Source organism: Tursiops truncatus, chromosome 2 (assembly GCF_011762595.2).
Source record: "Tursiops truncatus isolate mTurTru1 chromosome 2, mTurTru1.mat.Y, whole genome shotgun sequence".
Taxonomy (NCBI): domain Eukaryota; kingdom Metazoa; phylum Chordata; class Mammalia; order Artiodactyla; family Delphinidae; genus Tursiops; species Tursiops truncatus.
This window is the reverse complement of record NC_047035.1, coordinates 97,693,274-97,706,320: the sequence shown is the minus strand read 5'-3', so window position 1 is coordinate 97,706,320 and position 13,047 is coordinate 97,693,274. Positions and strand designations below refer to the sequence as shown.

Genomic DNA, 13,047 nt, shown 5'->3' with positions numbered 1-13,047 from the left:
CTGCAGTCAGGCGTCAGGGCTGTGCCTCTCAGGTAGCAGACCCAAGTTCAGGACTTGGTCCACAAGAGACCTCCCAGCCAAATAATATCAAATGGCAAAAACCTCCCAGAGATCTCCATCTCAATGCCAAGACCCAGCTCTACTCAACGACCAGCAAGCTCCGGTGCTGGACACCCTATGCCAAACAACTAGCAAGACAGGAACACAACCCCAACCATTAGCAGAGAGGCTACCTCAAATCATAATAAAGTCACAGACACCCCAAAACACACCACCAGACGTGGACCTGCCCACCAGAAAGACAAGATCAAGCCTCATCCACCAGAACACAGACACTAGTCCCCTGTACCAGGAAGCCTACAAAACTCACTGAACAAACCTTAGCCACTGGGGGCAGACACAAAAAACAAGGGGAACTACGAACCTGCAGCCTGTGAAAAGGAGACCCCAAACACAGTAAGTTAAGCAAAATGAGAAGACAGAGAAACACACAGCAGATGAAGGAGCAATGTAAAAACCCACCAGACCTAACAAATGAAGAGGAAATAGGCAGTCTACCTGAAAAAGAATTCAGAAAAAAGAAAGTAAAGATGATCCAAAATCTTGGAAATAAAATGGAGAAAATACAAGAAAAGTTTAACAAGGACCTAGAAGAACTAAAGAGCAAACAAACGATGAACACACAGTAAATGAAATTAAAAATTCTCTAGAAGGGATTAATAACAGAATAACTGAGGCAGAAGAACGGATAACTGACCTGGAAGATAAAATAGTGGAAATAACTACCACAGAGCAGAATAAAGAAAAAAAAATGAAAAAAATTGAGGACAGTCTCAGAGACCTCTAGGGCAACATTAAATGCACCAACATTCGAATTATAGGGGTCCCAGAAGAAAAAGAGTAAAAGAAAGGGACTGAGAAAATATTTGAAGAGATTATAGTTGAAAACTTCCCTAATATGAGAAAGGAAATACTTAATCAAGTCCAGGAAGCACAAAGAATCCCATACAGGATAAATCTATGGAGAAACATGCCAAGACACACATTAATCAAACTATCAAAAATTAAATACAAAGAAAAAATTTTAAAAGCAGCAAGGGAAAAACAACAAATAACATAAAAGGGAATCCCCATAAGGTTAATAGCTGATCTTTCAGCTATCAGAAACTCTCCAAGCCAGAAGGGAGTGGCAGGGCATATTTAAAGTGATGAAGGGGAAACAGCCACAACCAAGATTACTCTACCCAGCAAGGATCTCATTCAGATTTGATGGAGAAATTAAAACCTTTACAGACAAGCAAAAGCTGAGAGAATTCAGCATCACCAAACCAGCTTTACAACAAATGTTAAAAGAACTTTTCGGGCTTCCCTGGTGGCACAGTGGTTAAGAGTCTGCCTGCCGATGCAGGGGATGTGGGTTTGTGCCCCAGTCCGGGAAGATCCCACATGCCGCGGAGCAGCTGGGCCCGTGAGCCATGGCTGCTGGGTCCGTGTGTCCGGAGCCTGTGCTCTGCAACAGGAGAGGCCACAACAGTGAGAGGCCCACATATCACAAAAAAAAAAAAAAAAAAGAGAGAACTTCTCTAGGTAGGAAACACCGAGAAGGAAAAGACCTACCAAAATAAACACAAAACAATTAAGAAAATGGTAATAAGAGCATACATATCGATAATTACCTTAAATGTAAATGAATTAAATGCTCCAACCAAAAGACATACACTGGCTGAATGGATACAAAAACAAGATCCATATATATGCTGTCGACAAGAGACCCACGTCAGACCTAGGGACACATACAGACTGAAAGTGAGGGGATGGAAAAAGATATTCCATGCAAATGGAAATCAAAAGAAAGCTGGAATAGCAATTCTCATATCAGACAAAATAGACTTTAAAACAAAGACTATTACAAGAGACAAAGAAGGACACTACATAATGATCAAGGGATCAATCCAAGAAGAAGATATAACAATTGTAAATATTTATGCATCCAACATAGGATCACCTCAATACATAAGGCAAATGCTAACAACCATAAAAGGGGAAATTGACAGTAACACAATCATGGTAGGGGATTTTAACACCCCACTTTCACCAATGGACAGATGATCCAAAATGAAAATAAATAAGGAAACACAAGCTTTAAATGGTACATTAAACAAGATGGACTTAATTTATATTTATAGGACATTCCATCCAAAAACAACAGAATACACATTCTTTTCAACTGCTCATGGAACATTCTCCAGGATAGATCATATCTTGGGTCATAAATCAAGCCTTAGTGAATTTAAGAAAATTGAAATCGGATCAAGTTTCTTTTCCAACCACAATGCTATAAGATTAGATATCAATTATAGGAAAAAAAACTGTAAAGAATACAAACACATAGAGGCTAAACAATATGCTACTAAATTACCAAGAGATCACTGAAGAAATCCAAGAGGAAATCAAAAAATACCTAGAAGAAATGAAAATGAAAATATGACGACATATAAAGTATGGGATGCAGCAAAAGCAGTTCTAAGAGACAAGTTTATAGCAATACAATCCTACCTCAAAAAACAAGAAACATCTCAAATAAACAACCTAACCTTACACCTAAAGCAATTAGAAAAAAAAAACAAAAAACCTCCAAAGTTAGCAGAAGGAAAGAAATTATAAAGATCAGATCAGAAATAAGTGAAAAGGTAATGAAGGAAACAATAGCAAAGATCAGTAAAACTAAAAACTGTTTCTTTGAGAAGATAAACAAAATTGGTAAACCATTAGCCAGACTCATCAAGAGAAACAGGGAGAAGACTCAAATCAACAGAATTAGAAATGAAAAAGGAGAAGTAACAACTGACACTCCAGAAATACAAAGGATCATGAGAGATTACTACAAGCAACTTTATGCCAATAAAATGGACAACCTGGGAGATATGGACAAATCTTTAGAAAAGTACAAACTTCCAAGACTGAACCCGGATGAAATAGAAAATATGAGCAGATCAATCACAAGCACTGAAATTGAAACTGTGATTAAAAATCTTCCAACAAACAAAAGCCCAGGACCAGACAGCTTACAGGTGAATTCTATCAAACATTTAGAGAAGAGCTAACACCTATCCTTCTCAAACTCTTCCAAAATATAGCAGAGGGAGGAACACTCCCAAACTCATTCTACAAGGCCACAATCATCCTCATACCAAAACCAGACAAGGATGTCACAAAGAAAGAAAACTACAGGCCAATATCACTGATGAACATAGATGCAAAAATCCTCAACAAAATACTAGCAAACAGAATGCAACAGCACATTAAAAGGATCATATACCATGATCAAGTGGGGTTTATCCCAGGAATGGGAGGATTCTTCAATATATGCAAATCAATCAATGTGATACAATATATTAACAAATTGAAGGAGAAAATCCATATGATCATCTCAATAGATGCAGAAAAAGCGTTTGACAAAATTCAATTCCCATTTATGATAAAAACCCTCCAGAAAGTAGGCATAGAGGGAACTTACCTCAACATCCTAAAGGCCATATATGACAAACCCACAGCCAGCATCATCCTTAATGGTGAAAAACTGAAAGCATTTCCACTAAGATCAGGAAAAAGACAAGGTTGCCCACTCTCACCACTATTATTCAACACAGTTTTGGAAGTTTTAGCCACAGCAATAAGAGAATAAAAAGAAATAAAGGAATCCAAATCAGAAAAGAAGTGAAGCTGTCACTGTTTACAGATAACATGATACTATACATGGAGAATCTTAAAGATGCTACCAGAAAACTAATCAATGAATTTGGTAAAGTTGCAGGATACAAAATTAATGCACAGAAATCTCTTGCATTCCTATACACTAATGATGAAAAATCTGAAAGTGAAATTAAGAAAACACTCCCATTTACCATTGCAACAAAAAGAATAAAATATCTAGGAATAAACCTACCTAAGGAGACAAAAGACCTGTATGCAGAAAATTATAAGACACTGATGAAAGAAATTAAAGATGATACAAACAGATGGAGAGATATACCATGTTCTTGGATTGGAAGAATCAACATTGTGAAAATGACTATACTACCCAAAGCAATTGACAGATTTAATGCAATCCCTATCAAACTACCACTGGCATTTTTCACAGAACTAGAACAAAAAATCTCACAATTTGTATGGAAACACAAAAGACCCCGAATAGCCAAAGCAATCTTGAGAAGGAAAAATGGAGCTGGACGAATCAGGCTGCCTGACTTCATGCTATACTACAAAGCTACAGTAATCAAGACAATATGGTACTGGCACAAAAACAGAAATATAGATCAATGGAACAGGATAGAGAGCCCAGAGCTAAACCCATGCACATATGGTCACCTTATCTTTGATAAAGTAGGCAAGAATATACAGTGGAGAGAGGACAGCCTCTTCAATAAGTGGTGCTGGGAAAACTGGACAGTTTCGTGTAAAAGAATGAAATTGGAACACTCCCTAACACCATACACAAAAATAGACTCAAAGTGGATTAAAGATCTAAATGGAAGGCCAGACACTATAAAACTCTTAGAGGAAAACATAGGCAGAACTCTCTATGACATAAATCACAGCAAGATCATTTTTGACCCACCTCCTAGAGAAATGGAAATAAAAATAAATGTGACATAATGAAACTTAAATGCTTTTGCACTGCAAAGGAAACCATAAGCAAGATGAAAAGACAGCCATCAGAATGGGAGGAAATATTTGCAAATGAAACAACTGACAAAGGATTAACTTCCAAAATTTACAAGCAGCTCATGCAGCTCAATATCAAAAAACAAACAAACCAATTCAAAAATGGGCAGAAGACCTAAATAGACATTTCTCCAAAGAAGATATACAGATTGCCAACAAACACATTAAAGAATGCTCAATGTCATTAAACATTAGAGAAATGCAAATCAAAACTACAATGAGATATCATCTCACACTGGTCAGAATGGCCATCATCAAAAAATCTAGAAACAATAAATGCTGGAGAGGGTGTGGAGAAAAGGGAACCCTCTTGCACTTTTGGTGTGAATGTAAATTGATACAGCCACTATGGAGTACAATATGGAGGTTCCTTAAAAAAGTAAAAATAGAACTACCCTACGACCCAGCAATCCCACTACTGGGCACATACCCTGAGAAAACCATAATTCAAAAAAATCATGTATCACAATGTTCATTGCAGCTCTGTTTACAATAACCAGGAGATGGAAGCAGCCTAAGTGTACATCAACAGATGAATCGTTAAAGAAGATGTGGCACATATATACAATGGAATATTACTCAGCCATAAAAAGAAACGAAATTGAGTTATTTGTAGTGAGGTGGATGGACCTAGAGTCTGTCATACAGAGTGAAGTAAGTCAGAAAGGGAAAAACAAATACCGTATGCTAACACATATATATGGAATCTAAGTAAAAAAAAAGGTCATGAAGAACCTAGGGGCAAGACGAGAATAACGACACAGACCTACTAATGAATGGGCTTGAGGACACGGGGACGGGAAGGGTAAGCTGTGACAAAGTGAGAGAGTGGCCTGGGCATATATACACTACCATATGTAAAATACATAGCTAGTTGGAAGCAGCTGCATAGCACAGGGAAATTAGCTCGGTGCTTTGTGACCACCTAGAGGGGTGAGATAGGGAGGGTGGGAGGGAGGGAGACGCAAGAGGGAAGAGATATGGGAACATATGTATATGTATAACTGATTCACTTTGTTATAAAGCGGAAACTAACACACCATTGTAAAGCAATTACACTCCAATAAAGATGTTAAGAAAAATAAATAAAAAGAATGAAAAGAGTGGGTTTTTTTTTTTGGTAATGATATGGAACAGTCTCTAAGATTTAATGTAAATGAATGAAGTAACGTGCTGAAAAAAAAAGTATATGGGAGGATGTGAGTAGGTTATATGCAAATGCCATGCTATTTTATCTAAGCATTTTAAGCATCTGTGAATTTTGTTATTCGTTCCAGGGGGTCCTGGAACGAATCCCCTGTGGTTGCAAAGGAACTGCTCTATATAATATACAAATTAAATAATGGAAACACTGTGCTGCTGGAGATATTTTTAAGATCAGAGTTTGCACATATAACGTGTCCCATTGTTTATATTGGATGACAGTAGAAGAATCCAAATCTCTATTTGTTAAAAAAAAAAAATCTCCCCTGGTGATGCTGATGTCCATTGGGATTGAGAACTTTTGAAATAGGGAATTAGCTTTAGAATTCAGTGCTAATTTGTAGGTTTATTGATGCTTATAGATGATTTATAATCACTGTATTGTTGGTATTTAAGGGTTATTTTCCCCAGGTGGACAAAGGAGTGATTGATAAAACAAAATGAAAGAAAACACAGAGAATGTATTCTAATGTCTTAAAGGATGTTTATATGGTGTAGCTTTCCCAAACTCAGACAATAAAATGCCCTTTATTCAAGCTCCTGCTTGACAATGGTCAGTGATTTACCAGCCACGGGAGGTGATGTGGCATAAAGGAAAGAGTTTTAAGCTTGGAGCCAGAGGCCAGGAACCCTGGGATTCTGTTCCAACCTTGCTGCTTAATGAGCTCTGTAACCTTTATCACTTATTTCACCTCCTTGAGTTTCTGTTGCCTCATCTATAAATTGAGGGGGACTTGAACTAGATTCTTTCTAAGATCCAGTGTCTCAAAATTCAGTGGTTTATTTAATGTTTTAGTAGTTACAAAGCTAAATTCTTAATTTTGCATTTCAGAATCAAGCTCCTAAATACTTGAGAGTAAAAGCAGAGGATTAGATTGATCCAGGGTGAGATAAGGCAGCAAATCAAGACAATAAGCCTGCTAACTGTGTGACTCTCAGGAGTGACCATGCCCAAGGGGATCCAGGATATGTAGGATATGCTGTGAATCTAGGAACTGGTGATTATTTGGGAAAAATTAGAGGGCTCAAGATACTACAGATAGTGGTAAAGTTGAAAAATGGGTGTGGGGGGGAATAAGATGGTAAGTGATCTATAGTTGAGTAGAAGTTTTGGTCGGCAGATGGAATAATGGAGTCTGATTTGAGGTAGAGCAGTTCTGCATGCTGACCAGGAAGGTCCAGTGTTGGCCATGGGGTTGAGTTTTACTGTGGAGATGAGATAAAGGTCACTGGTACAGAGGAAATCAAGGAACTGTCTGAGCTCGACCTGTATAGGTTGTCCATACCAATTTGGGGATCTACCAGAATGGTGGTAGTATTAGGAGTAGGGAGGAAAACTATAATCAGAAGTCAAAATTCTCAGTGAACGTGAGGCCATGATCAGGAGTGTGGTGGGAAACTAGGACAGTGGTCTTCATTAAGGGAAGAAATGAATGACTTGAGAGACTTTTGCATAAGGGTTGAAGAAGAATATTCTGGAAGTAACAGTGGAAATAAGAGTGTTGCTTATATTCTCACTTGGTGGCAGTTTGGAAGAACAAGCAGCTCCTATCTGAGAGCCCATATTATGCTGTGATGTTGTTCTACCTAGAGATCATCACATCCACTCGGGCGGCTGCCGTGGCAGAAAGAATAGGCCCTTGAACCTTTCAAATTACTTGGTTGCCCTACTTTTAAGACTTCTGCTTTTTCCATCTAATTTCTCCAATGTTGACTTTCTTTGTGACTTAAATATTCTCTCCAGCCCTCAAACTTCTTTTGAAGATTTAGAGATATTTTGTTCGTCAGCCTAAATAGAAGCTGATTTCTTCGAATGGATAATTCAGCTAATCGTTACAGTAATGTGTATTGATTCTTCTTGCTCTAGCAGCTGGATCAATGTGAGGAGTGAATGTCATTATTTCCTGTGCTGTCTACAAACCCAGATATATTCACAAGAGAGGCCGATGGTAATGACTGTGAAGTTTTACTTGAAAGAGTTGTAAATAGTCTGTTACACCTTTGGAAAACTCAGGACAGAAATCCGGTTATGCCTGTTTGTAGCCAGCGCATTGTCAAAGATCAAAAATTCTGGGATCTTTGGTTCTACTTTGGTATCCAGAAATGGAGGACTTCAGTTCTTGCTTCTTCATGCTATAGGATCATGGGACAAACTTCTAGAAATCTAGATCACCTTGAACTGCTTGACCTGTGAATATGCAGAATTAATACCTATACTCTTTCAGAGATGAATATAATCATTTATCTTAGATTGAGATAGAGTTAAATATAAACAAAATGCATAATTTTGTAGTAAATAAATGTACTATAAAAACAAATATTTAGACCTTAGTTTTTTTGTTTTTTTGTTTTTTTTTGCAGTACGCGGGCCTCTCACTGCTGTGGCCTCTCCCGTTGCGGAGCACAGGCCCTGGACGCGCAGGCCCAGCTGCCACAGCTCACGGGCCCAGCCGCTCCGCGGCATGTGGGATTTTCCCGGACCGGGGCATGAACCCGTGTCCCCTGCATTGGCAGGCGGACTCCCAACCACTGCGCCACCAGGGAAGCTCTAGACCTTAGTTTAACATCATTTTTCCACAACTGAGCAAACAAAGTCCAGAGAAACAAAGAGACTTTCCCTAATCCATTCAGCGTGGTGTTGGCTCTGGGGTCCAGGTATACCAGTTGTCTTTGGTTACTTAATAATTTTCAGTAGAGGTATTAGTGGAAACTGTGTAGTTTGAAGACCAAGCAGTACATCGTTCCATGTTGGTATTTTTAATTTTAGATAATATTTAAAGAAGGATCAAAAATGTTCAAAAGAAAGGTTTTGGGGGAAGGCTTTAAATCCTCTTTGGTAAGGGAGAAGGTGATGCTGAGAGTGGTCTTGGTGTATGCAGAACGTGGGGTTTGTGTAGGGGTCTGGGATAAATTGGGTGTTGGTAAGCTACTCAGGAGGCCCAGGTCTGGGAAGCAAAACAAGCATAACCATTTATGGCTCGGGGAAATGTTGGAAGATGATGTCTAGATAATGCTAAACTGAGGAAGTGGACCCACTATGTGTAAAGGGACTCTCTAGTGGTGCGGTTTCCAGACAAAGTGTCTTGGACTTCCTTGACATGATGATGGTGTAAATGTCAAAAATTTCCAAATAGTCCTAAGAACTACCAGATGGTGTTTTCTTTCTCTCTTTTTTTTCTTTAGGGAAAATTGTTGGAGAATTTAGGGAGATAGTAGTGGAGTGGCTAGAGTTAAGTTGCTTAGTGTTTTCAAATGGTATCACTGAGATGCTATTTATTTTACCCAGCAATCCAATATGGTGTTGACAGAAGGAAGGTATCTGCTCAATTTCCCTTTCTCAGGGAAAAGTTTATTGCCCGTAACTCTATACCTTTTTACATACTGAGGATATTACATTTATAGTGAGGAAATAATTTTTAAAGCTATGTCTTTTCTTAGTGCTGCTGTTGGTTGAAAAAGAGAAAAATTCAATTTATCAGGAGAATATATTGGTCATACACTGTGAAAAAATTAACTTATTTTGACTGAATTTTTTTCCCCTGGTGAGTTGACTGATTTTTGGACAAAACTGGCTGACTTCTTTGGCACGGTTCACTCATAGCCATAGGATAGCCTTTGCAATGCAAAGTGAATTATAATAAATTCTTGTTTTATTTGGAATTGTTGGGGTATGGTCTATTCTGATGAACTAAGAATTATCATTAAGACCATAAACAGATAAGCTCTTTTAGAAGAAATATCTTATGTTGAAAGTAATATAACTTTTATAGTTCAACTACTGACTCACTCCATCAAGGTTCTTAGAAGCGTGCACCAGAAGCCGACTATGGCTGGCTAAGCGGAAAAAGTTTGTTAAAATGTTATCCGGAAGCTCATAGATTCATCGGCCTGACTGGAGAAACAGGGCTGAGGTTAAGTTCCCAGGAACCATGTCCAAAACTACACCTCAGCAACACACAGGCACTTTCCCCAGCACCAGTGCCACTTCTGCACCAGAAACTTGGCCTTCCAGTTGTTCCCAACCCCCAAATCTGGACACCTTTTCTGTCACCCACAGAAATGAATCATGAATTCCTCCTTTCTAAAGTTTCTTACTTCTGAATCTTAGTCACACATGGAGTCTAGAACACATGTCCATGTGTTACCTTCTAAGGGGGTTGGGGTAGTGATTTCTCTAGGTTCTACCTCGATATGAGATACAACTTAGAGGATCTTCCAAACATAGCAAGGTGTTCAAAATATGCTGGGTCTCTAGAAAGCTTTACAAATACCCAGCTACACTGTATGTCTTTGGGCATACCACCTAATCTCATTAAGCCTCTGTTTCTCCTTTTGTAGAGTGGGATTAGTTATTCTTCCTCATATCCTTTCATAAAGCTAGTATATAAGCAAATTTGTTGTCCAAATTTAAGTCTAGGGTCCCAGAATTACCTTCTTACTTCGGAGAATTTTTGACTAGCCATGACAGGTCTGATTTTCATTTTGGCTCCCATGCTTTCTGGAGTAATAACATTGCTATAATAACATTGCTGGGGAAATTTGTAGCTTCTTAGATGCCCTATTTATCATTGCATTTTTCACTGTAGAGCACTAGCCTACCAGAAAAAAGATAGGTAGTTCCTCTTTGCTTATTATAGAGGATGCCCAGGCAAAATAGGTTGTCTTCCCCAACCTAGGATTCAGTGCATTTGTGTGCCACTACATGAGTATTGGAAAATGAAAGTTATGGCTCAGCATGTTACAGAGCTTTATTTACAATAGCTTCTCCCAAATCGACTGGAAAGAATTTTGGTCCTCAGTGTGGGAAAATGTAATCAGTAAGGCTTAGGCTATTTTGTATCTTTCTTGAGTAATTGTTAATGTGCTAGAACTGTGCTAAGTGCTTCCCATACATTATCTCATTAAGTTCTTACTACAGTCCTATGACATATACGCTCTTACCATCTCCATTTTATAGATCAGGAAACTGAGTCTCAGAAAGAATAGGTAATTATTCCAAAGTCACAGGGCTGTAAGTGACAGATCCAGGATGTGACTGGAAGTCTATATGATGCTATATCTGGTGCTCTTAACCACTATGTATGGTATACTGTGAAGCCCTCAGAACTCTGTTCACACAAACGGCTAGTCAGACCTGAAATGTAGAGCATCCCTGAGTCCTTCCAAGTAATGTTTGGTTCTGGTGAAGTCAGGACCCCAGTCTGCCCAGTGTCTGTAATTTTGTTCAAAGGGTCACATCTTTATTTCTCATTTGACCTTTTCCTGTGACTTGATTCAGATTTAGGTTTGTTGTTCTCCCTCATACAACTTTTCCTAGTTTTTATTTTCCCGGACCCAACTTGGTTCCTGTCTTGGGCAAAGATATTTTTTTCTCACACTTCATTAATTTTTGACCATGGATAGCTTGGGACTCCATTCCTAGGTCCTCCTCGGGGACTGGTGCGACTATATGATGCTTCCTTGGCCCTCAAAAATGAGGCAAGTGAACGCAGAACCTTCTTCCATCACGAGAAACATTGTCTACTTCATTACCTTCAGTGCCACCGTGCTATCCCCTTCCTCTACCTCTCTCTCTGCCTTCCCCAAGGTGCAGTTGATGCCCTCTGAGTCTATTTTTTCTATTCTTTCTACTTCAGAAAGGAAAATCTTATCCATTCTGATAAGGGGTTGGCTTTAACCAACCCCTGTGCTGAGGACTTCCAAATCAAGACTTTTAGCTCTAACCTCTTTCTCAACTTCTATTTATATATCTCTAGTTGCTAGTAGATATCTGTCTCAATAACTCTTACTCATAGCAAAGAAACAAAATTCTTATAAAACAAAATAAAATAAAACTCTATCTCTTCTTTCTCTTCTGCCTAATTCCTCCTTTCCAGTTTATTTCCAACTACTTTTATCCAATATTAGAACTACAAGTGTCCCTACTGGTATCTTAGGAACAGATATTTTGAAGTTGAATAGTTCAGTACTTTTCATAAAAGGACCATAGATTCTTATCTAATATGCATTTCCATCCTGCTTTTCTGAGCTTCAGTAAACAAAGGAGTTCACCACGAAGGGTGGAGTTTATCTTGGACACTGAGCGGTAGGTGAAATCAGAAGGTTTGAACCAATGAAATACACTGGAGTGGAACAATCAGATAACTGGAAAGGTAGAACATTATTAATTTTTCTAAAGATGTGCTTTTGATATGAGCTCAGTGAACTGACCTCTGGCGAGTGGTTTAGTACACCCTTGTCATCCCATGTGATTAAAGAAGCAACCTCTTCTCCTGTCTCCCTGATTCTAATTCTCTCATTCTAACATACCTTTCATCCCAATAGTGAATAGTTAGGATTTTTTGGGGGTGGGGTGGGAATGGGAGTAGAGGTTTTTATCAAGGTGCTAGTTATAAAAACTACTGGATTGATAGGTAAGTTTTAAATGGATTTGTCATACACTTTGACAGATCCAAAAGCAGATTTTATGACTTGCTTTAAAATAAAATTCAACTTAATTTTTCCATTATACCTCAAGAGACTTGCCTTTTTGGTCTTGCTAACAATCTCATGACATATTATTCCTCAGCTGTGATGGATTGATATAGAGTAGACTTGCTTTTAGTGCCAAAGAATCCCCAAGGCACCTCTTCAAATCAGGTTCATGAATTATTGTCTCCTCTGAGTCCATCACATTATTAATTACAATCAGGAATAATTTGTGTCTATTCTGAAACCATGAATTGTTCCCTTAGTGTTGAGAAGTTATGATATATATATTTACATATATTTATATATATATATATAAAATGATAACATGGAGCTATAATGCACAAGGTAATACAAATATTTGGGGACACATGTTGTGATGTTTAGAGCTGGCCAAATCTCTGAAGTTATTTGTAAAGTGTGGAAAGGAATGTTCTTTGTCATCCTTATGGGTAAAAACTACCATGGAATGTCAATAAATGTATCCTGGTCTTATCATGGAACGACAAAATGGGCTCATCTTTATATTTATATTATACATGCATAATATACATTATATTATGTGTAATATACTTATAATTATTTATAATTAAATAAATATGCATTTATATTAATTTCCAAATCTAAATGATATTTGAAACTTTTCCTGGC

At 38.1% G+C, this 13,047-nt stretch overlaps 1 long non-coding RNA gene across 2 annotated transcripts in view; it reads left to right on the top strand.

Annotated features, from left to right (window-relative positions):
- LOC141277856 (uncharacterized) overlaps positions 1–13,047 on the top strand; it is a 393,554-nt gene that overhangs the window by 73,647 nt on the left and 306,860 nt on the right. The gene's annotated exons all lie outside the window — the stretch shown is intronic.